We start from the raw sequence: 24,716 nt of genomic DNA on the forward strand, positions 1-24,716 counted from the left end.
CTTAGGGTAGCAAATACACGTGGCCAATTAGACATTCAGCCCGTCTGTGCAAGAACTAACACCTACAGTTTCAAACATTACTGCTTTATTGAAAAGATTTGCTTTAGAAAAGATTTCAGTTGATAGTAAAATAGTTTAGTAGGTACATTTTCATTCAAGACCAACGGAACACTCCACTCCCCCCACTCCAGCTGAAAAAATAAAGAAATGAAACTATGCTAACTAATATAAAGGATAACATAGTCCATCTCACGTGTCTTGGGTCTTCAAAGGCTGATGCTAGATGAAAACCAGTCCATGGTAGGAAAGATAGTTCATTTAGGGAAAAGCACGTGTCTGCCCCTTTCTCAGGCAAACTCCATCTTTCTTCTTCTCCTCACTCTTCTTCTTCCCAGAATGCCTCCTGGGTCTTGTTGTCCCGCCTAACTTTCTCATGGAGCTTCAGTTGTTATCATACTTTGTGGCAGAATTATTTTGACTACGAAAGTCTCTGCTCTCTACTCAGCTTAGCAACGAGATAACCAGAGAGCGAAGCTTCTCTGAAACAGCATGTAAAACTTTCCTACTACAGAACAGACTTTAAATCAAAATGGATGCTATTGGGACAATCTTAGGACTACATATCCCATTCTAATACACATAAAAACACAAATCATCACAGAAGCCACCCAGGAGTTTCCTTAGCCCGGCTGGGGCTCCGAGGAGGAGGGGGGGCGCCAGCCACGACTCCCTCTGGCTGCTTCTTCACTACCGCCAGCAACAGCAGCAGGATGAAGAAGCGGAAAAAGGAGGGAGTGCCGGCAACCACTTAGCGGGGGGGGGGGAGGGCACGACATAAAATGTAAAAAAAAAATCCTCACAGAATCGCCTTGCCAAAGGAGAAAAGCCCCCATTGGTACCTGCGAAATTAAACAAAACGGGGCGGGGGCCCCCAGGTGTGCACGCACACACGCACACGCACACACACACACACACACACACACACACGGAGGTCTGGCAACCTTCCTCTGAGGGCCCCCTCAAAAAAAGGCGCAGCAGCAGCAGCTACCCCCACCACGACAGGGGAGTAAACTTTGTGAGGAGAGCCCAAAACCAAGGTGGCTGAAGCAGGATGAAGAGGAGGAGGAGGAGGAGGAGGGCGCTGAGGCAGCCGCTGGCCGGGCTGGTGTTGGGGGTGCATAGAGAGAAAGACAGCCAGAGAGCTGCTTCTGGATATTAGTTTGTGGCAAGGCGGGGGCCACAAACTATCATCTGGCGGGCCGCAAATGGCCCCCAGGCTGCATGTTTGAGACCCCTGCTATAGAGGAAAGGATGGCATCATCATTATTTTACCACTCTGATTAAATAATACCTTTTATTAACATTACTCAGCCCAGAAATTTGTTAAAAAGAAGTGTGGAGAAACACCCTCCTCTATTTTCATCTTCTTTTATTTTTGATATTTCCCTAACTAACATAGTGAAATTCTAAAAACATGCCAGGCTGATGCATTGCCATTTCAATAGGCCACTTACCTGTGTTAACAAACAAACAGACAGACAAAGGAAAGTCACCCCAGGCCTTTGAATAAGGTCTGAGAGAAAAGTCAGGAAAGGGGGGCTCTGTTGCTTCCATGGGCTCTACCTGCACAAAGCAGCACAGCCCCAGCAGAGGAGAAAGGCACTGAAAAAGGGGAGGGTTACCTTCCTTCTATCTCCCCAGCCTCCTCCCCTCACATTGCAACTGTCCTGGGCTATTGTTGCTGCTGTTTCCTTACTCACAAGTTACTTGGGTAAACTTTTGTTAATATGGATCTGTAGCACGGGAGAAGAGGATCTGCTTTCCCAGCTCCTACACAGAGGATCAAGGAAAGCATGTAATTGAGAGCTGATGCGGCCACAAGGGGTCATTTACTGTGGGGACTGGAGGAAACCCCCAAATGGCACATTGCTCCCCCACACCTCAACGGACCCTTTGTAGCCCCACACCCACCCCACACCCAAAACGGCCAGTCTGGACAGGCCCTCAAATGTAGCGCGGAGAGCTCTCTAAACTAAAGCTTGAGCTCGTTCACCTTCACCGCAGTTGGCATACACTGCACTAACGGAGGGTAATATTTTTGCTAAGGAAGAAGAGTGTGACTTTCTGTTTTCCAGGGTGGGGGAGAAATAGGGTTTCATGCTTGGCTTCTGTAAAGCCCGATGCATAATGCATTATCTCGTTCAAAGGTAAGTAGAGGATATACACATGGATGAAAGATTAAATCCTGGAAATTCTAAACAATTGACGGGAAGCAGAACCATAACAAATTGATTCTGCTAGCTGTCTGCAAGGGGGAAAATGGGGGAGGAGGAGGACATTTGTGTATTATTTAATCACATGTAAGATTTAAAGAAATCCTTTAGAAAGACAGGCCATAATAACATAGCTTGACCATTAGAAAATACTGTGGGCAAAGAAGGCTGTCTATACAAGACCTCTTTTCTTGCTTGCATTGTGATAGCGGGGCAGCAGCAGCCTTGGTGGTGGTGGTGATGGCATGTACTTAGCAATGGGGAACTAAGTACATGCCATAACAATACCTTTCTTAATAGCTCTGACAGAAAGGAAAACAGAAAGAGAAAACAGACAGTGCATGGAGCACTGTTCAAGGGAAAGAAATCCTTGAAGAAAATTGTGTTCCCTCTTTACTTCATAGGAGGAAAAAAAGATTAATTTAAATACCTAGGTGGTCTTGGTTGATTGGTTGGTTTTATGTCAGCATTGACCCTACAGTAACCCCCGTCTTGCTGATCAAAAGGATTATGCTACAGACTCCAAGGCCGAGTTTGTTGTCTATGAGGCTTTGCCAGCTCTCAGTATACTAGCTTCTGGAGAGCTGCTATTCCCTTCCCTTCTGAGGGTATCAGCGCTCATTACCTGCTGGCTTTTATTGACCTCCACTTGGAGTCAAAGAGGAGCTTTGGCTGTTGATTTATAGACAAGGATCATCAACAAACTAACCTATTCATTTGTGCCCGAAGGGTAAGGGCGGGAAATGAGACACAGCTGAGAACAACAACAGGAACGCTGTTGCATAAACAAGGGACCCAAGAAAATGTAAAGACTACAAGAAGGGCAAAAATGCAATGGGTGAGGGGATATTACCATGGTTTTGATAACTGGTTATCTAATCATTTATTTATTTATTTATTTATTTATTTATTTATTTATTTATTTATTTAGTTAGTTAGTTAGTTAGCTAGTTAGCTAGCTAGTTAGTTATTTAATTTATACCCCGCCTATCTGGCCCACCGGACCACTCTAGGCGGCTTTATCTGATGATAAAGTTTTAAAAGTCAAGTAAATGCATTGATAATGCATGAAAATTGATACTTATGTCTGTGTACCCATCCTCCTCCTCCTCCAGAGAAAAAGCACCACCCATCTACCTCAACCTAAGAATTAACTCTACACATGAGATTCCTAAGCTTGGCACTTCAGATGTTTCTGGATAGACCCCAGAGCCTTCACTATTACAGTGAATGAGAAGGATTTCTGTTCACTATATTACAGTAACATCAGGACCCTACAGCAAGGAACAGGTTTGGTTGCTGTGACCTGTATAGCCCTTAGGAAAGTATGGCTGGAAGCAACAGTGCAGCCTTTTCTTAGAACTTACACTTTTAGGCAAAGCTTCTACAGGGTTCTACTAGAGAAGTTAACGTGGAAAGAAGTCAAATAACTTACTGCCTCTGTATAGGGTTAGCCTCATAATAGGACACAAATCCTTCCTCAAACAAGTTGTATTTCCCTATGCTGGAATCATAATTCTACCTACTGGATATGCACTACATCTGCAAAAAATGGCAAAGTGGGAAAGACAATTCCAAGTGACAAAAATACCAGTTTTGAAAGAGCCAAAAAAATAAATGTGCTTCTAGGGGATCAATGCTGGTAGCCTATATATCCATCTCTATAAACCCCATCATTTATTTTGAATCTAACAATGTAAGTAACAAATTAATAACACCAATTCAATGGATAAAACGTTTTCAGGCTTCAGCATTAACACCAGCAACTTATTCTCCCCATTTCTACCATTTAGCACAAGGACATTCCTTTTCAGACCTAACATCCCAAGCTCTGTTACTCCACACAAGAGACTCAAAGCCAAATGTTGTCATGTATCCTCAGCCCTTGGTCTTAGTACTCCCTCTTCAAGGTTGCAGGCAACCCAGCTGTGACTGCTCTGTGGGTTTTAAGAGGAGAGGTGTTAGTTTCAGGCAAGAAGGAAAAAAAAACATTTTCTTTCTTTCTTTTTATTCTCCTGAAACTCTCTTTTACTTTCTTCTCTAGTGCTCAATGTTTCCATTGGGGTGTGGTACTTTATAGTGGGCAGGGGCAAGTTTCTACAGAGTGGGAAAGTTCTTTCATTTTGAAACTTTCCCAGCCTATACATGCAAGATGATTTCTCATTTGTCTTTGCTTTAACCTTTGGGACACTCATCTCTCTTTACACCTCGGACCAAGGCAATCTCTAGTTGCTACATGCTAGTCAAGTTGCCATTGACTTATGGCAACCCCATGACATCCAGAAGGCCCTGCTCAGCTCTTGCGAACTCAAGCTTGTGGAGTCAATCCATCTGATATCTGGTCTTCCTCTTTTCCTGCTGCCTTCCACTTCTCTTATTACTCTCTTTTTCAGGGAGTCTGGTCTACAGTACCAAGGAAATCACCATAACAGGGAAGACTTTGATCAGGTAATTTGTGGGCCTGCTTAGCCTGCTGCTAACATGTGCCCCACTGTGATACAACGTCACCCCCACTCTTCCTCACTTGTTATGGTTCTCTAAGAGATGGATACAAATGAATGATTTTTTAAAAATTTAAATTGGTTTTTTAGAATTTAAATTGGTTTTTATTTTGTTTGATAGCAAGCTTTTTGAGGAAAAACTAAATACTGTATAGTTTTCTAATTAAGATACATTATAGCCCAAGGTTTTGTCATGTAATAAGAATTGGTTTTTAATTATGTAGTATGAAATTGTATGTTCATGCAGTGTTTAAAAATATATCAATACATTCCAGTAATTTATTCATAAGGATTCAGTATCATGTTCTCTCAGAGATTTTTGTAAGATTATTTGGGGTAATTTTTCTATCTAGAAAATACCATCACAGATACTTGGCTTTACAGTTCTCAAAGCTCTGAATTTGTGTCTGCAGAGATAACATGCCTCTTTTTAACAGCAAAAATGCTTTCAAATAAAGCATTTCAGAAAGACATCTCAATCCTATTTTTTATATTGCAAATTTATATTCACACAATTAGACCCTTACCCCTTAAGTGGTAAATTCCAAGAAGTTCAATGAACAGAAGATTGTTTGGGGTGGAATAGATATGGATAAGAAGGAGGTATTGTGAGGAGGGAGGGGCAGGCAGTAGAAATAAAAGTGAAACGTTTTGAACAGAATACTCCAGAAATCTTGAGATTTTTGTGAGCATAGCATGAGATTTATCATATCCTTTCCCATGAACAGAAAACCTATAATGGCAGCAGGCCATGAAAGAGATCCAGTGTAGGAATATTTTAAGGAAGTTTCTCAACCTATGAATATAAGGCAGGGATGTGCACAAAATGAAAACTGTGCAACAAAGAATATTTGTTTAACATTGGTTAACAAACATGGATGTTTTAGCAACTATAAGAATACATATAATATCTAATGTTCTGTTTTAATTAAATAAAACAAATGAAATGGCTATCATTATTGTTAATTATTACAATTATAAAAGCTTGCCTGAAAAAGAAAATATTTCAAATGGTAAATTGGCAATCATTAACCTTCTGATTAAGTAAGTCCTTGCATTTGTGTAACTTTCTGATATAACACGAAAACTAACCTGACTCATTAATACTAAAAATGAAACTTTCCTCAGTTTCAAATATCAAACTTACAACAATCAGAAAGAATAAGTCTTTATGTAGAAAATCCTGATTTAAATTGATATGATTTAAATCAAATCCACCCTGGTTCTACATATTTAAACTTAGACTGGACAGTCCTTCAAGAAGAGGACACAATCAAATAAAGTTGGACACATGACCACCATAAAACTGTGTTCTGAATAGTCCTTACTGTTGTATGACTACATATCTCAACCACCCACTCAGCTTTGGACTTTGAAATGAAAAGCAGGAACTGCTCCTACCATAAGAATATGCGAGAAATTTTATGTCATACCTTGACCTCTTATGTCTCCTCCTTTTACTCAGATGGTCTACAATTCCAGTGAACCTATGGCAGGACTAACACACTTTTGCTCCTGCAAAAAAAGGTTCTTCGGTGGTTACAGACTTCCAGAAAAGTGGACTTCCACTCCCAACTATATTCCTTGGCTGCTACAAGCATTCACTTTGCCTGAGTAGGACAGAAAGGTTGGATGCAGAGGGCTTTTAGACCAGCACCAACAGAGCAATTAAGACACAGGCTATTCTGGTTCCCACCAGAGCATAAAATAATCATGGGGACTGTCAATACCATACCACTTATGTCTGATGAACAGAACCTGGAACTGGTCACATAGATCACTACAGGTTTATAAAATCACTTTCGTCTGCATTGTTATGGTAATATAGCACAGCATCTGGTGTTGATAAGGGCACCACAGCAAAGGAAGATAAAGAAAAAACTAATTGATTCCACTGATCTCTCTCTATTGACAGGTTTGGGTTATTTTTCCATCTGTTGTAAACAGGACAGTCTTTATTACTGTTGTCACTGCTGTGTTTTCTAAATTTTATTTTTTTATTTATTGAGAAGATATGATCTGTCAGTTTTCCACCCCAAGAGTAACTTTAAGATACCTTTGAATTGGCTTCACAAAGGCAATAACCCACAGGACACCTTCTATAGACAAGGTATCAACTCTGCATCAGCCCTTGCGTCAACTGGAACATCTCTGAGTGTAGCTGCTGTGACACTAAGATCAGTGGTGGCCAACTTATATTGGTATACAGATAAGCAGAGGGACACCAAAAGCAGCCCAGTCAAAAGGCAATTCAATTTTGTGTGAATGTTGTGGGATGTGCCACAGAAAAGTTTCCCTCGTTTAGTGGTCATCTTGTTACTAGCACCAGGGTGCATTGCCAACAATAGCACAGATAAAGAGAGCAAACCGTCCTGCTAAAATGCTAGAAGAGTTCAGTTTTGCAACAGAGTTTTAGCAGCTGCAACAGCAGCACATGCAGTACAAGCAGAAATGATCAAAGACACGTTGGAAGGAAACCACAAGAAGCTGGCAGTTGAGCCTTATTAGAGCTATAAATCATAAAGGCGGCTTCACTTGTAGCAGGTCTCTCTCTGGCTGTGTGCCTGTTTCTGGCCTAGTCAGCTGCAAGGTTTTGAAAAGCCTAAAGGCACCCAAGACTGGCGTGCATGCACGCCCGCACGAGCGCGCGCATACACACATGCACATGCACACACACAAAATCAGTAAAACAAGAGCAATTTCAAAGCCAATTTTATTTCTCTAGCCTCTTTGAACTCTGAAGAGGAGAATAATATGTGGTCTAACCTAGAGGGGAAATGGACTTGTAAAAGCTATTGCTATTATTATTTTTTTGGAGAAAAAAAAACAAAAACAAAAACAGATTTAACATTTTAATTTGAATTGGAATAAATCACAAATGGGTTTTGGTCTGCATGTTCCTGAATTTCTGGGAGGGTGTAGAAGTCGTAATGATAATAATAATTTGCTGTCAAGTCAATTCTGATTTATGCTAACCATTTTCAGGGTAGAGAATACTTAGAAGTGGTGTTCCATTCCCTTCATCTGGGGGGTCACCATGGGACTGTGCAGCTTGCCCAAGACCACACAGGCTGACTCTACTTGCAGGAGACAGACACATTGGGGAATTGAACACCCAATGTCTGTCTCCACAGCCAGACACCTAAACTACTGAGCTAATCCAGACACTCAAATTTCTAAGGTTTTTGATTATTGCATTCTGATGGCAAGTTTTTTTTTACATTTGGATCTGAAACACAGTTGTCTGGCTGCAGGGAGCTCAGCTGTCTTCAAAGACGGTCCAAGAACTACACTAACAGAGGATTAAACTAAATCATGCTGAACTGACTGAACATCAGTTGTAAGCATTGAAGCAGACAAGGTTGGAAAATCCATTTTGGACTACAGTTAACAAATTACACAAAGTTGTAGTCTTAAAATGTAACTTTTCCACAGTCTCTTAAAAATTGGTCTGTGACAGCAATGTCTCTACGCTCAGTCTTTTTCCATCACATGAAAAAGATCTGCACCCCTCTGTTGTCATGCTACAATCACAAAATGAAACACCAATGGGATTTTCAAAAACGATGGAGGAAGGTGCTAAACAGAAGGGGGCTGGCAGAGTGAAACCAATTTCACTCTGGCAGCACATTCTATCCATCTACCTTAATCAGAACGAGCCATAGTTCTTCATCATTTGAGAAAGGAAAACACAGGAGTGGCAATCAGACACACTGGCATATCCATTTGTCTCAGAGACTTGCAGAAAAATCCTACATCCTTCCTTTCTGTGTTTTAAGAACTCAGCCTACACAATGGCTACCATTGTCAAATGTTGAGAACCGCCTCACCATCATCGCTACCACCACCACTGAAAGGGACTTTAGGGAGAAAGAAAATGAATAATGTATCAGGAAGAAGAATCAAAATATTGTGTCATCCTTAAGTTTAACACTTCTTTTAGCAGGAGCTTTAATGGATTACAATCTACTGGCTAAAATCCAATATCTACGTGCAACTAGAGTAAGCCCATTGAATCAGTAGGGATTTGGCGAGTCCACTCCTTCACACTGATTCAATTAGCCTACTCTAATTGTGACTTACTACTGGATTGCAGTGTTTCTGAAGAAATGGACTGTAATTTATGAAAGGTCACACTGAAATAAACTTGTCAGCCTTAAGGTTCCCACAACAATGCATTAGTAGCAGGAGTAATAGTAGTAGTAGTACAGTACAGTATTTTGTTATACATGCCGAAACAGACTAGCACACCTACCTCTTTGAAAACTGCAGGTGTAAAGAAATTCTTTATGGCTGCAGTATAGAAAATGCCTCACATCTCTTCCTCAAGTAGAATGGACAGAATTTCAACATGTGCTATGCCCTAAAGTCCCAAGAATTTGGAGTCCTTGCCACATACTGGAAAGTTTAGAGTAGAGAAACTATGCCTTCTAGGTTTGTTGGACTACATCTTCCATGTTCCCTCACGATTGCCCATCCTGACTAGGGCTAATAGGAGAAGAAGTCCGACAACTTCTGGAAGGCCACATGTTCCCTATACTCTACTATTCTCTCCACTTTGGAAAGAGAACATTCCAGCCTTGATAGCAAAATTGATTTCCTTTCGTAGCACCAAGTTCAGGAAGAAAAAACAGGGGAACAACAGAAGCATGTTTACAAAACAGAATTAGAGTTAGTACAGCCTCTGCTACCCCAAAGCTTCTGGTTGCCCTTATGTCCTTATATGAACTTTTGCAGCTTTTGCCTCAGCTACACACTGGACCACATCCGTTTCCACAGGCCCTGGCATGCTGTTTCAGCTCATACCTCATCTGAGCCCTAAGGTTTGCTTCCACAAATCCTTCCTTTAGATGAGGAAGCCTTTCATTCCCCCCTTAGTTAATAAGGCATTTCCACCAATGACACTGAAGCAGCCTGTTTTTGCTTGCTTGCAGACTATTCAGCATGCTTGACAGCCAGGGCTACGAGAGAGCCAGAAAAGAAAACAGCCCTTTTGTATCTTCAGTCAAAGCCGGCCTCTTGTATCTGTAATCACTGTTTTCATTGATTGGTTTACCCTCCTTCCAACATTTCACAAATAAAAAATAGGGGCACTCCTGGGTATAAACTATTGAGGAATGTGCCATCAAGTCACCTCTGACTTACAGCATCCCTATGAATGAGTGACCTCCAAAATGGTGTATTATTAAAGCCCTGCTCAGCTGAAGCAAGATACTGCACAGTTGAAGACAACTACTTTCCCCCTCTGCTTGAATCCTATATTATAGTCATGACAGTGCAGGCATCTCTAGATCTTGCTCCCCAGCGCCACAGTTTGAGGATGGAGTCCTTTAAATATCTAAACAACTGTTCTAGTTTTAATCCCAACTAGAGAAGACTCATTGACTCAATGGGATTTACACAACTTTTGAGGTAGCATTCAGCAGTGGCCTCACTGGGTCTAATCTTCAGTTGAGACTGGCAATAGAATACATTCACCAGACAAAAACATATTTCATGTGTCATATTAAATAGTCAAACACCAGGAAATACTCATTTTTCAAAATTTCTGGAAAAACAAATGTTTCATGACTTTCCCATGAATCAAATCAACTGGAGATCCAGGGGAGGTACAGCAAGGTGGTCTTGTAATTAAAGATGGTATCATAAAGTATATGCATTAAAGTGTCACAACAAAGGTTGCAGACAATTTTAATTGTGGCATTTACTAATTTTCTCATGGAAGACTAAACGACCTAAAGATCATACTTTTCTTTCTCTGTGTGTGCTTGTGTGCCCAGATTTTAAATTGGAAAAATAATGTTTAAAAATGTCTCTTTTATTAAGTACAAACCTGCCTATTAGTCAGCAATGCAGGCTAAGGTCTAAACCTTCAGTTTCCCAGCTATTGTGTGAATTTGAATAACAGAGATTATTTTTCTGAGTAGAGAAAGGCTGTTTCTACAGAGTATGGAGCAAATAACAGTATGCAGTGTGGTGCAGTAGACAGAATGATGGACTAAAGTTCATGAGACCTGGGTTCAAATCCCTGGTTGCCCACGGAAACTGACAAGGAAACTGGCATTGGTAGTACCATCACTTAAATATCTCACTTACCTTAAAAACTCTGTTTTGTTGTACATGCTGAAACTTGATAGCAGACCACACACACATGAAAAGAACAAAAGAATGGACAGATATTCCCACTGGCTTCACTCCTTTTTTGATAAGGAGAAACAATTATATAATCTGCCACCATTTCAGACCTCTGACTTTATTCCAAGGGTCAAACCACACATTACAGGAAATGTATATATATATATATCCTGCCATTAACACTTCCCTCTCAGTTCCTTCAAAATATCACACCAGAACAATTAGACTTGCAAATGTAACCCATGTTTATCTCCTGAAGATCAATCCTCCAGCAACGCAGCTTAATCTGCAATAGGTGACACAAGGCAAGTTTGTGCTAGGGGAAAGAGAGGCCTTTTAAGAGAACACTGCTTCTAATTCACATGGTGACTATATGGTTTGAGACTGGATTTAACTGTAATTCTAACAGTAGCCTCATGGGGAAAAGGAATTTTCTGAGTAACAATATACTGTTGTGAGCTATCCTTGTTGTAATTCAAAGGATTTTGCAGCACTTTCATGTTGAATCATGTTGGGTCATTAGCTTTACCAAAAAAAAAAAAAAAAAAACCTATGTTGGAAACTATGAAGACTGTCAATATGGATCACCATACTTACGCTGAAGCTAACACCCTAGCTAAGCAGCAAAGACAAGCAGCTTCCAAGTCTCTACTTACCTCCATTGCGGTCAGGAGACATGCCTGGCTCAGGGCAGCAAATATCTTAGACTATACTAAGAGTAAGATTGAAGACTTCCCTTTCGACGGTACAGGGCTCTTCAACTCTAAAACTGATGATACCATGGAGAATTTCCATAAAATGAGGAAGACTGCCAAGTCTTACATTCCATACCAGCCCTATAGGTACCAGAGGCCACACTACAAAAGGCCTTCTTACCAGCAGATTCCTCAGTACCAGCCCTTTCGGTACAGCAAGCAACAACAACATGAACGTGCTTACCAACCGCCTCAATCTAAAGAAGCACAACCTAAGCAGCAGCAATATCAAGGCTTCAGACAGCCCTTTCGTAAATCCCAACGCAGGGGTAAGCAATATTCCTAAATTCCATGGTATTGTCACAAGACTCCACCCATTCCTTCCAGAATGGAAAAAGATAACAACAGATAATTGGGCTCTAGCCATCATTGGACATGGCTATGCGACTGAATTTTTTCAACCCTCCCCCTGACAAATTCCATCAAGCCCACCCCCTTTTCCTTACCTTCACAGGAAGAAATTTCATCTCTCCTGAGGAAAGGGGGCATAGTTATGGTACCACCTTCTGACTCAACCGGGGGCTTTTTTTCTCGGTACTTTGCAGTCCCGAAGAAAGATTAGACCCAGCATGGACCTTAGACAGCTTAACAAATACATACTTTACAAAAAATTCCGTATGTTAACTCTTGACTCCATTCTCCCTCTTCTTTCTCAGGGGAACTGGTTCATTACCATCAACCTGAAGGATGCTTATTTCCACATATTCATTCACCCGTCCCATCAGAAAGTCCTCAGTTCTGTTTTCAGCATACCACTTACCAGTTTTCTGCTCTCCCCTTCAGGCTCTCCACAGCCCCCAGGACATTTACAAAATGCATGGCCCCAGTTCTGGCACACCTCCATACCAAGGGAATAAAGATCTTCCTGTATATCGATTGGCTCCTGGTTGCTAAGACCTACCAACACACCATCGCAGCCACAAGGACTACCCTCTAGGTCCTGCACAAACTAGGCCTGCATATAAATCAAGAAAAATCCCGCCTGGTACCATCCCAACGTGTGAGCTACATAAGAGCACAACTAGATGCCACCCAGGCAAGAGCATTCTTACCACCAGAAAGAATAGCAAAAATCTGGAGGGCAGTATATCATGTTCACCCTCTCGGGACCATCACTGCTCTTGACATTCAGCACTTGCTTGGTCTCATGGCTTTCACTACGTCAGTAGTCCCTCACACCAGACTCAAGCTGTGTACACGCCAATCCTGGTTCCTTTCCCAGTTCGACCCTTCAACGGACACTCTGATGAAGAGGCTACTGGTATCACCGTACGTGGGAGACCATCTCACCTGGTGGACATTCTCCCCCAACTTGTTAGTGGGCAGAGTCTTCAAACCTCCTTCCCTGTCGATCTAAGTGACAACAGATGCCAGCCCCTCGGGATGGGGAACTCACTGTGAAGAGCTCCAGATACACGGACTGTGGTCAAAAAGGGAAAGCACACTTCACATAAACCAACTAGAATTGCTGGCCATCATGAAAGCCTTTCAGGCCTTCCTTCCCAGGATCGAGGGAAAAACAGTACAGCTTGTGACCGACAACACCACGGTCATGCACTACATAAACTGACAAGGAGGAACTCGATCATTACCTCTCCTTCGTCTCACCATAGACTTTTGGGAATGGTGCTTCACCCACAATATCTTCCCTCAGGCAATCCATATCTCATCAGAGGACAACGTCCTGGCAGATCATCTAAGCAGGCTCCACACGAGGACGCACAAGTGGTCCCTCAACGACACCGTCTTCCAGGACATATGCCGCAGATGGGATCAGCCTACAGTAGACCTCTTTGCCTCCCATCTCAATGTGAAGTGCCCCAGATACTGCTCAAGAGCAGGCACAGACATCTCTTCTCTTGGAGATGCCTTCATGATACCTTCACTGAATCTGAAGGACTCACCCCAGTCCCATCATCTCTCTCAATGATCCTTTTTAACTTTGGACTGGCACATTCCACTATTAAAGTTTACATTGCAGCAATAGTGGCTTATCAACCTCCTCGTTCTAGCTCCACTAAACTTTTTCCTCACCCCACACTAAAAAGATTTCTTAAGGGCTTACAGAATTTTCACCCACCATCTCAGAAAATTGTACCTCAATGGTCACTTCAGCTTGTTCTTCAGGCTCTCACCAAGCCTCCCTTTGAAACGATGGCAACCTGTAATGAAAACTTGTTCTCTCTCAAGACTGCATTTCTTGTACCGATTACCTCAGCTAGGAGAGCCAGCGAGCTATCTGCTCTCAGATCGGACTCCCCTATCTTCAGATGCACCCGGATAAGGTCACCCTGTACCTGGATATGTCCTTCCTACACAGAGTGGTATCGGAATTCCACGTCAATCAACTCATACTTCCAACGTTCTTCCCGTCTCCATTCACACCGATTGAGCATAAGCTCCATTCCTTGGATGTGAAAAGAGCCATTGCCTTCTATCTGCACAGGACCAACAGCTTTAGACACTCTTCTCGTCTATTCCTGTGTTATCATGGTACCAATAGGGGTGCCCCTGTCTCCCCACAGACGATATCAAGATGGATAGTGTAAGTGATACAGCTGGCATACCAACTTGCAGGCAAGCCGGTACCAGACCATCTCAAGGCACACTCCACCCCAGCTGTCTCTACATCGGCCGCTCTACACCGAGGCATCCAGATTCAGGATATCTGTAAAGCGACTACTTGGTCCAATACTCTGACATTTGCAAAGCACTACCGCCTTGACGTGAGAGCCAAGAATGATGCCGCATTTGGAAGGGCTATCCTGTCATCTCTGCTTCCGTGACGGCCCTCCATCTGGTGAATAAGCTTGCTAATCACCCATTTGTGTGCATTCACAGAGGCCACTACGAAGAAAGTTACCTACCTGTAACTATGGTTCTTCTAGTGGACCTCTGTGAATTCACACATTCCTCCCTTCCTCCCCTCTGTCATGGTACCATTCTCTATATATCTACTCCATATGGTAACAGCGGACTAGGGGAACTAAAGGAAGGTTGAGGAGATGGAGCTCATGCCCTGCAGGGGGGGGACTAATTGTTTCCTTTTCTCCTATGCTCTAGAACAGGGGTCTCAAACTCATTTTACCTGGGGGCCGCTGGAGGCAGAGTCTGGGTGAGAGTGGGCCGCATCAGATTTTCCACCAAGCGGAGCAAGAGCCCGAAGAAGCCGCCCAGGAGTTTCCTTAGCCCGGCTGGGGCTCCGAGGAGGAGGAGAAGGGGCGCATGAGCCCTCGTCACCGGCCACGACTCCCTCCGGCTCCTTCTTCACTACCACCACCACCACCAGCAGGACGAAGAAGCGGAGAAGGGAGGGAGCGCCAGCGACCGCCTATCCAGGAGAGGGAGTGCACAACATAAACTTTTTTTAAAAAAACCTCAGAATCACCTTGCTAAAGGAGAAAAGCCCCCACTGGTACCCACAAAATTAGAATGGGGTGGGCCCCCCCACAGGTGCACACACACACACACAGACACACACACAGACACACACACAGACACAGACACAGACACACACACACACACACACACACGGAGGTCCGGCAACCTTCCTCTGAGGAGTCCCCTCAAAAAAAGGCGCACTAAGCAGCAGTAGCTACCCCCACCACGACAGAGGAGCAAACTTTGCGAGGTGAGCCTTGGCTGCCTCCAGAGCCAAGGTGGCTGAAACAGGACGAGGAGGAGGAGGAAGTACCGCCGGGCGCCAAGGCAGCCGCTGGCTGGGCTGGTGCTGGGGGTGCTGAGAGAGAAAGAGAGCCAGAGAGCCGCTTCCCTGGAAAAGGCGGTGGTGGCGGTAGCTGCTGTTGGCGGCTTGGAGGTGCTCTTTGAGGATGGGCTGGGAGTCAGCTCTGTTCTCAGGCATCGCTTGGCGGTGGCTCAGGCGCTCGGGGGAAAGGGCCGGCAGCGCACCTTGCTTGCCGGTTCTCCCCCAAGACAGCGCCTCTTGCACCTTCCATCCAGAACTGCAGCCTGCCAGCTGGCAGACAGACAGGCAGGCTGGCAGGTTGCAGTTCCGGATGGAGGGTGCAAGAGGCGCTGTCTTGGGGGAGAGCCAGCGAGCGAGGCGAGGCTTTTTTTTTACTCTTGACAGCAGAGGACATGTGGGTGCTTCAGGGGGGCAGGCAAGGCGGGGGCCACAAACCATCATCCGGCGGGCCGCAAATGCCCCCCAGGCCACATGGTTGAGGCCCCTGCTCTAGAATTTTCCGAACGTCCTGCGCAGGCGCAGGATAAACCCATTTCTGTGAATTCACAATGTGAACCATGGTCACAGGTAGGTAACCTAACTTTTTCCTTCTCTCCTTCAAATCTATGTAGTCCATTCCTCCCTTTAAAGGAAAAGACGGAAAGAAAAAAGAAAAAGGGGGTCATGTCTCTTCACACTGCACTACAATTCCAGACTCTTCTGCCCATCCCATGAAGCAGTTCAGCAGATTGGACATGACATGGCTCTGTGTCAACCTGCATCCACTCACGCCCTGCACGCCTAGTTGAGAGATTGCCCTGCCATTTGTCACGGCTGGGAAGAGGGGGTGAAGAGAAAGAAGTGGTGGCAGAGAAGGAGAAGAGTGTGTCACCACCACCTGCAGTCAGCAAATCGGGAAGCTGCATGTGGCAGTCCACACTGTGGGGATCCTGTTCACACGTTCACTTCACAAGTGAGGGATATAAGAGAAGCTTCAGCCATAGAATCAGTGTCATCAGGGACACTGCCTTTTCTGTTTTCTTTTCTTTTTAAAATATCTCCTTGTCTCCTCCTGTTTCATCTTCAGTGGGACAGAAGGAGGAAGTGTTCACTCTCTAAAAAATTAATTTAACGTGGTGTAGCACTAAATTGACTTGCCAAATGATCAGTTTAATGCTGGATTGAAAGAGTTTCTTTTTTTAAAAAAGAAAAAAAATTCCTTCCTCTTCCGTTACACTCCACCCCCATAGCGAAGTGCAAGAAAGCCTTCAATTTCCTAATAGCGAAGTGGCTTAAGCAAGGGCACAGCTTAAGTCATCCACTTTTGTTCAGTTCTGGTGATCACACATCCCAGAACCGAAGCAAAATGGAGCAATCGTACTTGCACCAAAACAAACAAACAAACAAGCAAACAAAAAAAAACAGTAATCCCCAGGCTGGTTCATGATGGCATCGTGTGATAACTGGAAAAGGGAGCAAAGCAGCCCATTCCTAAAGTGGAACAAAGTGTGGGACAAAATCCTATCTGATCACACTCTGATATTCTTCCTCCACCTTTCTGAGACTATATTTCTATAGCTACAACAGGAACTAAAAAGAAGCACTTCTACCATAGAAGAAGATAAGTTATTCCATATTAAGCCAAAACACATACAATCCAATACCTTCATTATGGGGGGATGGGGGTGGAGAATGAATTTTACAGTACTGTATACTGTATATAATTTGTTTTTTTAACTAGTTTCTTCCACAGTATGATCACTAGGCCTATGCAAGCAAGAACACAGCCATTCTTAACAAAACACTTAGCCATGCTTCGCTTAACTTTCCTAAAAACCTCTTTTTGAACAAAAAGGAGGTATGTCCCTGTGCTGGCAGGAGGGAGATAAAGCATTGCTTTGCATTTTAATGGCATGAAACACTCTTCAAATTGCATTGTCTTGCCCTATCCATGCAACTGTTTCTAGAAGATCCAGTCTTGCCCTCACCTGAGCAGCACTGCACATTCAGTTCTGCAGATGTTTCAAGCCCTTCATGTATACTGACTGACAGGAAGGAAGGAAGGAAGGAAGGAAGGAAGGAAGGAAGGAAGGAAGGAAGGAAGGAAGGAAGGAAGGATTTCTGACTCTTAGCTTTGCATATCTTTCTTGAATTGCCAATAATCCTGCTCTGTTTCTGATACAAAGTTCACTTGGCACAGTTTTCGGATTTATAAAAGGACTGTGTTTTAACTATTTTGTGAAAACAGTGGGGGAAACAGCATGGGATGTAAAGGATTGGCTGTAATGGGAAGATTTTATTTCTTATTTCTTCGTTTGATTTATAGACCACTCCATTAGTGTAAGCACTACTCTGGACAGTTCACACGTTAATACTTGAAAACCCCACACAATAAAATACATTTAACAATATGGCAATTTGCAAGTATGGGTCTAAAATTCATACAAAAGGAGGGAGAAATTAACATTAACATTAAAATCAACAGTGTCCTGGAAAACTAGTTGCGGAAAGGAGCTTTGAATAATTCTGTTTTCACCATTTTCCTAAATATAGGAAAGGAAGGAGCCTGGCATATCTTGGTAATTTATTTCAAAGACTGGGGGCCACCACCAAAAAGATACAAATCCATTACACTGCTTTCCTGAATACAATGCTTATCTGTGAAGTTCCCTTAGGATGGGAGCCCCCAAAACAAGATTAAATTAGTGCAGTCACTAGATTTCATGAGAGATAGAGAACTGTGCTCAACTCTCTTGCTCTCATGCCTTACATTTAATGACCTAATCAAATGACTTAATTGTAATCCAAATGACTCATGTGGAAAAATCAACATTAAAGATTGTCTGACTCTGTATGTTGTTTTATCTAACAGGGGGTCAGTCTCTAAATAATGCCTTATTTATCAGACCTGGCGAAAACAGGCTTGTAGCAGAAGAGGAAAAAGCAGGAGCACTTCCTTTTCCTCTGGAAAGTTTAGAGCAACCTCTACAGGTTGAAAACAAAAATTAAGAAAAGGCCCCATGGAGAGGAGGAAGCTCTGGATAGTTGAGGGGAAAAACTCTGCTCATCTACAGTAAAGAAGAATGAGGGATGTCAGGAGGGAAAACTTGCAGAAACTGCTGTGGTGCCAGGGCATGCCTCAGCTGTGTACCTGGTCACACATTCAATTGCCCAGCTCTGTCTGCAGAGCTGGGCACTCTGTTTTATTTTGGACCTTTTTCCAGCTGGCAGAAGAAAGCTCCATTGGTTTCCTAAGGCAGCCACGAGAAAATTATGGGAAATATAAAAACATAATGGGCACAGTTCTCTACTTGCTTGCACAACGCAAGTAGGGTCTACTTGTCTACGCCTGCTGTCCTTTCTTTCTCCTCCCACACTTTTTCCTTGGGTATGAAATGGGTGGTGCTACAGCCCAGTATTGATTTTGATGCCTTAACCAATTACTTTGCTGCAGGAAAGGCAAGAGAACTTAACCTCTAAGACAAAGAGCATGTTCTCCTCCTTTGCCAGGAGCTCAGCATCTTCCTGAATTTTTCTTTGTCTTTCCCTACTTAATCACAATGTGTGAATGCCTGATTTAACAGAAGTGACCTGAGGCATGCCACTTTGCCCTGCTAATGCCTCTAGGCTCCTTGCTTTGTCCCGTGGTTGCCCCAAAAATGAACAATTACCCCTGGTTCATTTCACTTGTACACATTTGCCCAAAGAGAACACGCATTTTGAAGATGCTGCATCCTCTCTCTTTGGTGGAACCACTGTCCTATGAAATGGTGATGGTCAGATGTCCAATTTATCTTAGAATAAAGTTGTAAACCTTGTTTCCATTTAGAAAGATGCAGCCCATCATCCACCACATCCTGAAGTTTTATGTCCTCCAATTTATTTATATGTTGATTAATATTCTACCTTTCTTTCCTGAACTGGGGTGGTATTCTGGAGCCCTACCTGTCTGATAGTGCACACACATTCATTCATTCATTCATTCATTCATTCATTCATTCATTCATTCATTCATTCATTCATTCATTCATTCATTCATTCTTCCTGCCCCTCTGGCAGACCTTAGTCAGGACATTTTTGTCATTCTTTGACTGCCACTTGTGAGGACCCATCTTATTTTCTCTGAAAGGCAACGAAGGGTGATTACAAGAATGTGTGTATGGCCAAAATTATATACAGTACCAAAATTATCTCTGCCCTGAACCATTTTGTATCCACTTTTAAGACTTTCTTTTAAATCTGCCATGGTGATTTTCCATTTATTATGAGGCTGTACACCCACGTATATAGTCTTTTAAAGGAGAATAGAAAAGTTTTCCCTCTATTCAAAACTTTACCCCGCCCGGCTTCATTATTTCAGAGATTAAAAAATCTTATCTCTTTCAGAGATTAAAAAAAGGTTTATATTTCCCAAAATATAAAGCCAGGAGATGCTAGGCAAGGTGTTTCGGGATTTGTAATCTCCCCTGAAAGTTAACTTTTTCTGTCTCCAACCATTCTTAGATTTAGATTACAGTAATTGAAACAAGTAGAAGAGTTGGGTAAAGAATAGAAAGAGCTGTATTTTAAGACCCTTGGACCATCTATCCTAGTACTGCCAACTCTGACTGGCAGCATCCCTCCTGGAATTAAGGCAGGATTCCTTCCTATTCGTACCTGGATATAGGAGAGGTAAATCTGGAGCTTTCTGCATGCAAAGTATAAGCTCCACCAAAGGGTCAATCTTCATCTCCAATTTATTTTCCTTTTCTTAAGACTAGAAAATGAAAAGGATGGTACTCACTACTGTTGCTGGACTGCAGTTCCCATCATCCCTTTCCATCAGCCATGGAAACTAAGGCCGATGTCAACTTCAGTACAACAAATATCACACGTTCTTCTTCATAGTCTCTATGATTCACGCTAGTAGGTTGTTCGGTAGTTGCACAGACATCGCCGAAATCTTCCAGAGCCTAGGAAAAAACTGGCTAGCCCCTCTCAGCTCCTCTATCCAATGGTTAACTTCAGTTCCATTTGACCACTGCTGAAGCAGCACCTCATTGGTTGTTCGGGAAACTAATTTCAACAACATTTGGGATTACAGTAGTTCTTTTCTCCTTTTAACTTGCCTAGTTAGCTCCCTTGTTCCCCCTTTGCCTTTCTTATCTAGAAGAATAGTTAGGTTTTGCATCTTTCACCACATGACTACTTTTATATGGCACCTACAGCCCTGTTGAAGAAATGTGACACTTGCAAAAAAAAAAGCAGATCCCTCTAATCGGAAAGGCACTCCAGGTGCCTCTGTTGTCTTGGGGAGGGTCACCATATACAAGACTTGCCAATTTTACACACATTTCACCTGAGTTGCAATTAAAAACCAGGCAGTCAAGACTCAAATTTTATCTCTGAGTGGATAATACCACCAAAGCACCCAGAGAACCACCCACAAGACCCCTGGAAAGTCCATGCTAACGGAAGACACACAGCTTGGCACTACACAGAACACAAAAAAGGAGTCAATCCCACCAGCTCTAGGAATGCCCAATCACCTCGAAAAGATGCGGTACCAACCCTGTCAATCTGGAAACCTGCCCCATCAAAAGCAAAAGAGGACCCTCTCTGAAAAGGCAAAACTCAAAAAGACCAAGTCTGCAGCCTAACAAGTAAAACAACAGCTGGTGCTGGTAGATGTCCATCCTATGGCCCCATAGGCCTTAAATTTTCCCCAAGAAAGAAACAGAAGGGCTGGTCTACCTCGGTTTCATATCAGAGGAAGACACAGCTCCACACCTTTCTCTGAGTGCTTCAATACCCTCTACATGGTCACCGATTTGGGACCACTCCTCTCAAACATCAGCAGTTGACGCTGCACTGCATCCATCACAGAACGTACCAAGAAGCATCAACACCACAAAAACACTAATACCCAATTTCAACCAACATGTTCAGAATCAGACACAGTTCAACCTTTCAGCTTTCAAAACTTTCATACGGACTTGCCTTCTCCTTTTCCATACGAGCACATACTTCTATCCTCCTCCTTTCTTTTATGCAGCTGCGCCTCAGTTTTACACAGGTGCCAAATGGCTTTCATGTCATCCTACACTGATTTTCAAAGGGCACAAATGACAGGACATACGATCCGGTGGTCCAGTGTGAGCTGAAAATGTCCAGTGCACCATCTAGTCAGGTTAAATTTCACCGGTTTCAGCCTGAGGATGTGGACAAGGCATCTGCATACTACAAAGCCACCACCTCCTCTCTAGATCCTTGCCCATCGAACCTCTTAAAAGCAGGAAAGGAAATGACAGTGGGACGGGCTACTTACATCATTAATGTGTCCCTACAGGAGGGTTAGGTACCTCCCTTTTAAAAAGAAAACATTATAAAGCCCATACCAAAGAAATCCAATTTAGCAATGGATGATCCTTACAAATATGAGCCTGTTGCCAACATTCCATTTCTGAGCAAGTTAATTGAAAAGGTGGTGGCTGACAAGATGTAGGTGTTCTTGGAGGAAAGAGACAGTCTACATCCATTTCAGTCTGGGTTCAGGCTGCATCATGGGATTGAAACAGCATTAACTGTCCTGCAAGATGATCTCCTGGGAGAAGCAGAGAGAGGGAGTATAACCCTGCTGGTCTTCCAGGATCTTTCTGTGGCCTTTGATACTGTTGACAGCTACCAACTTTCAGGGGTTCCATTCTTTAGTGCAAAGGTCCCCAACCCCCGGTCCGTGGCCCGGTGCTGGTCCGTGGCCTGAGCCAGACTGGGTCATGGAGACAGACCTCCCCCCATCCCCACTCCCCCCCACAGGCCCTTTGCACATGCACGCACGCCTGCACCCACTTGAGTACTGCCCCTGCCCTTTTTCACAAGTGCACAAGTGCCCCCCGAGCGCCGCCCCACTCTTCTTACATGCGCATGAATGCACATGCACCTTCCCACTCCTTCACGCATGCACATGAGCATGGGGGTGCCCCATCTTCCACAACCGGTCCGCAAGGTTAAAAAGGTTGGGGGCCACTGCTTTAGTGGATCCAGTCCTTCCTCGAAGGCCAGTCCCAGATGTTACAGCTTGGGGAAGCATTGTCCACACTTTGAGACATCTGTTACAGGGGTCCCATAGGAATCAGCCCTCTCCCCAATGCTTTTTAAGATTTACATGAAGCCACTGGGGAAGTCAAATGGAGATCTGGAGTTTGTTGTCATCAATATGCAGATGACACACAGCTCTATCGCTCCTTCTCTTCATCTGCAGGTGATGCTGTGCATGTCCTTGGGCACTGCCTGGCATCAGTAATGGACTGGACAAAGGCCAACAAACTGGAACTGAATCCAGATAACATGGGGATTCTACTGTTAGGAGGATCATCTGATATTTAAAGATATTTAACTGGTCTCGATGGGGTTACACTCCCCCTGAAGGACTGGTTTCATAGCCTGGGTGTACTCTTGGAACCAGCTATCTCTATGGAGATGCAAATATCTGCTGTGGCCAAGATTCCCTTTTATCATCTTTGGATGATTGCCCAGTTACGCCCTTACCTGGATAGGAAATGCCTAACAACAGTGGACCATGCATTAGTAATGATACTACATTGACACTCTCTATGGAGGGTTGCCCTTGAAGTCAGTAATGAAACTTCAGCAAGTCCAAAATGCAGGAGTCAGACTGATTACAGGCACAGCAGATATGAACACATATCCCCAATCTTGGCATGCCTCCATTGGCTCCCTGTCAATTTCCATGCTCAATTTAAGGTGTTGGTCATAACTTATAAAGCCCATAATGGTTTAGGACCTCGATATTTGGCAGAACATCTCTTCCACAAAATAGCTACCTGTCCCACAAACTCCTCAGTCTTTAAGAACTGTAACACCTAAAGAGGCCCAAAAAGCCAACACAAGGAACCAAACTTTCTCAGTTGTGGGTCTTTCCCTCTACAACAAATTTCCTACAGAGGTTTGCCAACCACCATCCCTCTCTGTTTTCAGGAAGCTTATTAAAGCTGAAATATACGAAGCTGCCTTCTACTAGTTATAAATATGTCCTGAGACATCCAACTCAGGGCAAGCTCCTGAGTTTTAATTTGTGTATTTTTATTTAAAAGTAATTTCAGCTAGTGACAGGGTTCAACTGTATTTTAGATATTTATTATATAGTGTTTTATTGTTATTGTAAACTGCCCAGAGAGTGGCAACACTAATGGAGTGGTATAAAAAAGGAAATACATGCAGGGATGCATGCAGGGATGCATGCAGGGATGCATGCAGGGATGCATGCATACATACATACATACATACATACATACATACATACATACATACATACATACATACATACATACATACATACATACATACATACATACATACATCTCTTCCTATCCACCATTGAAAAGGTTACGGCCACTAAAGGAAAGGGAATGGCTTCTTCCTCCATCCCCCTAGAATTTCCTTGCTATGATCTGGCTGTTGCAACAAGAAAGGAACTCTTTATGTCATTTCAGAGAGTGTCTCCAGGAGATGCATTACCTGAATGAGAAACTAGACCTTCCAGGCACATCTGTCTAAACCCATTAGCAGGACAGGCACAAGAGTATGTGGAACATTTGACAGCATTCGTGCCAATCTGCCAAAGCTGTAAGGAAATGGGGCTTGTCATGCAGAATGCACAGTCCAGGGCAAGCTCCTGAAATGACCCTGAGGCTACATAAGGCTACAAGGGACAAGGCTGGAATCAAGAACCAACCTTTCGAGCCACATATATCAGGGAAAAAACAGAAACCAAACTGAGGATTGGGGAAGAGATCAAGCCACTTTGGAAGCTAGCACATTATGGGAAAGAAATAAACAGGGAGGAAGCTAAGCCAGGGATCAAGAAGGATGGAACAAACAGAACTAAGAGGAAAGTTGTGAATTTCACACTCAATCCAGGCAGCACCCATGAGTGGTATGATTAGGTCACCTGGAAGCCTTGATTAATACATAAAGCCTCTCTTCCAAGAGTAGCACAGCCTGGGATCTGTGAAACAGGTGGAAGAGGGGAAATTCCAGAAGTTGTTGGAGTGGAAATCCCATGATTAGCCCTTGCCAGCACAGCCAAGGATGAGTCCAGCAACACCTGGAGAGCCATGTTTGCCATCCTGGCCATTGCTTTCTTCAGAGCAATGTAGGCCAGTTCAGAGATTCAAAGGGTTTCAGAGTGCACTGGTGACCCCATAGAAAAGGCAGTTACAGGCAAACGAGGAAAGAGTTCCTGTAGCTTTAAAAATTCGACCTAGGTGGTATAGTGACCTGGGAATACACTATACTACCTGTGACGTCAGATATAAATTTAGCGCAGGCCCAGGATTAGAGATGGGGATGAAGAGCCACAATGGCT

The 24,716-nt window shown here is 43.4% G+C and overlaps 1 long non-coding RNA gene across 6 annotated transcripts in view; it reads right to left on the minus strand.

The window, feature by feature from the left end:
- LOC110074082 (uncharacterized) overlaps positions 1-23,499 on the minus strand; it is a 64,819-nt gene extending 41,320 nt beyond the window's left edge. For 2 of the 6 annotated variants that reach the window (XR_013543590.1, XR_013543585.1), the window contains exon 1: positions 6,208-23,492. This is a non-coding gene — a long non-coding RNA (uncharacterized LOC110074082). Of the gene's footprint in view, positions 1-6,207 lie in introns of all 6 variants that reach the window. The other 4 variants (XR_013543587.1, XR_013543589.1, XR_013543588.1 and 1 more) reach the window with 4 other exon arrangements.
- Positions 23,500-24,716: the final 1,217 nt, after the last annotated feature.

Source organism: Pogona vitticeps, chromosome 3 (genome assembly GCF_051106095.1).
Source record: "Pogona vitticeps strain Pit_001003342236 chromosome 3, PviZW2.1, whole genome shotgun sequence".
NCBI classification, from domain to species: Eukaryota; Metazoa; Chordata; class Lepidosauria; order Squamata; family Agamidae; genus Pogona; species Pogona vitticeps.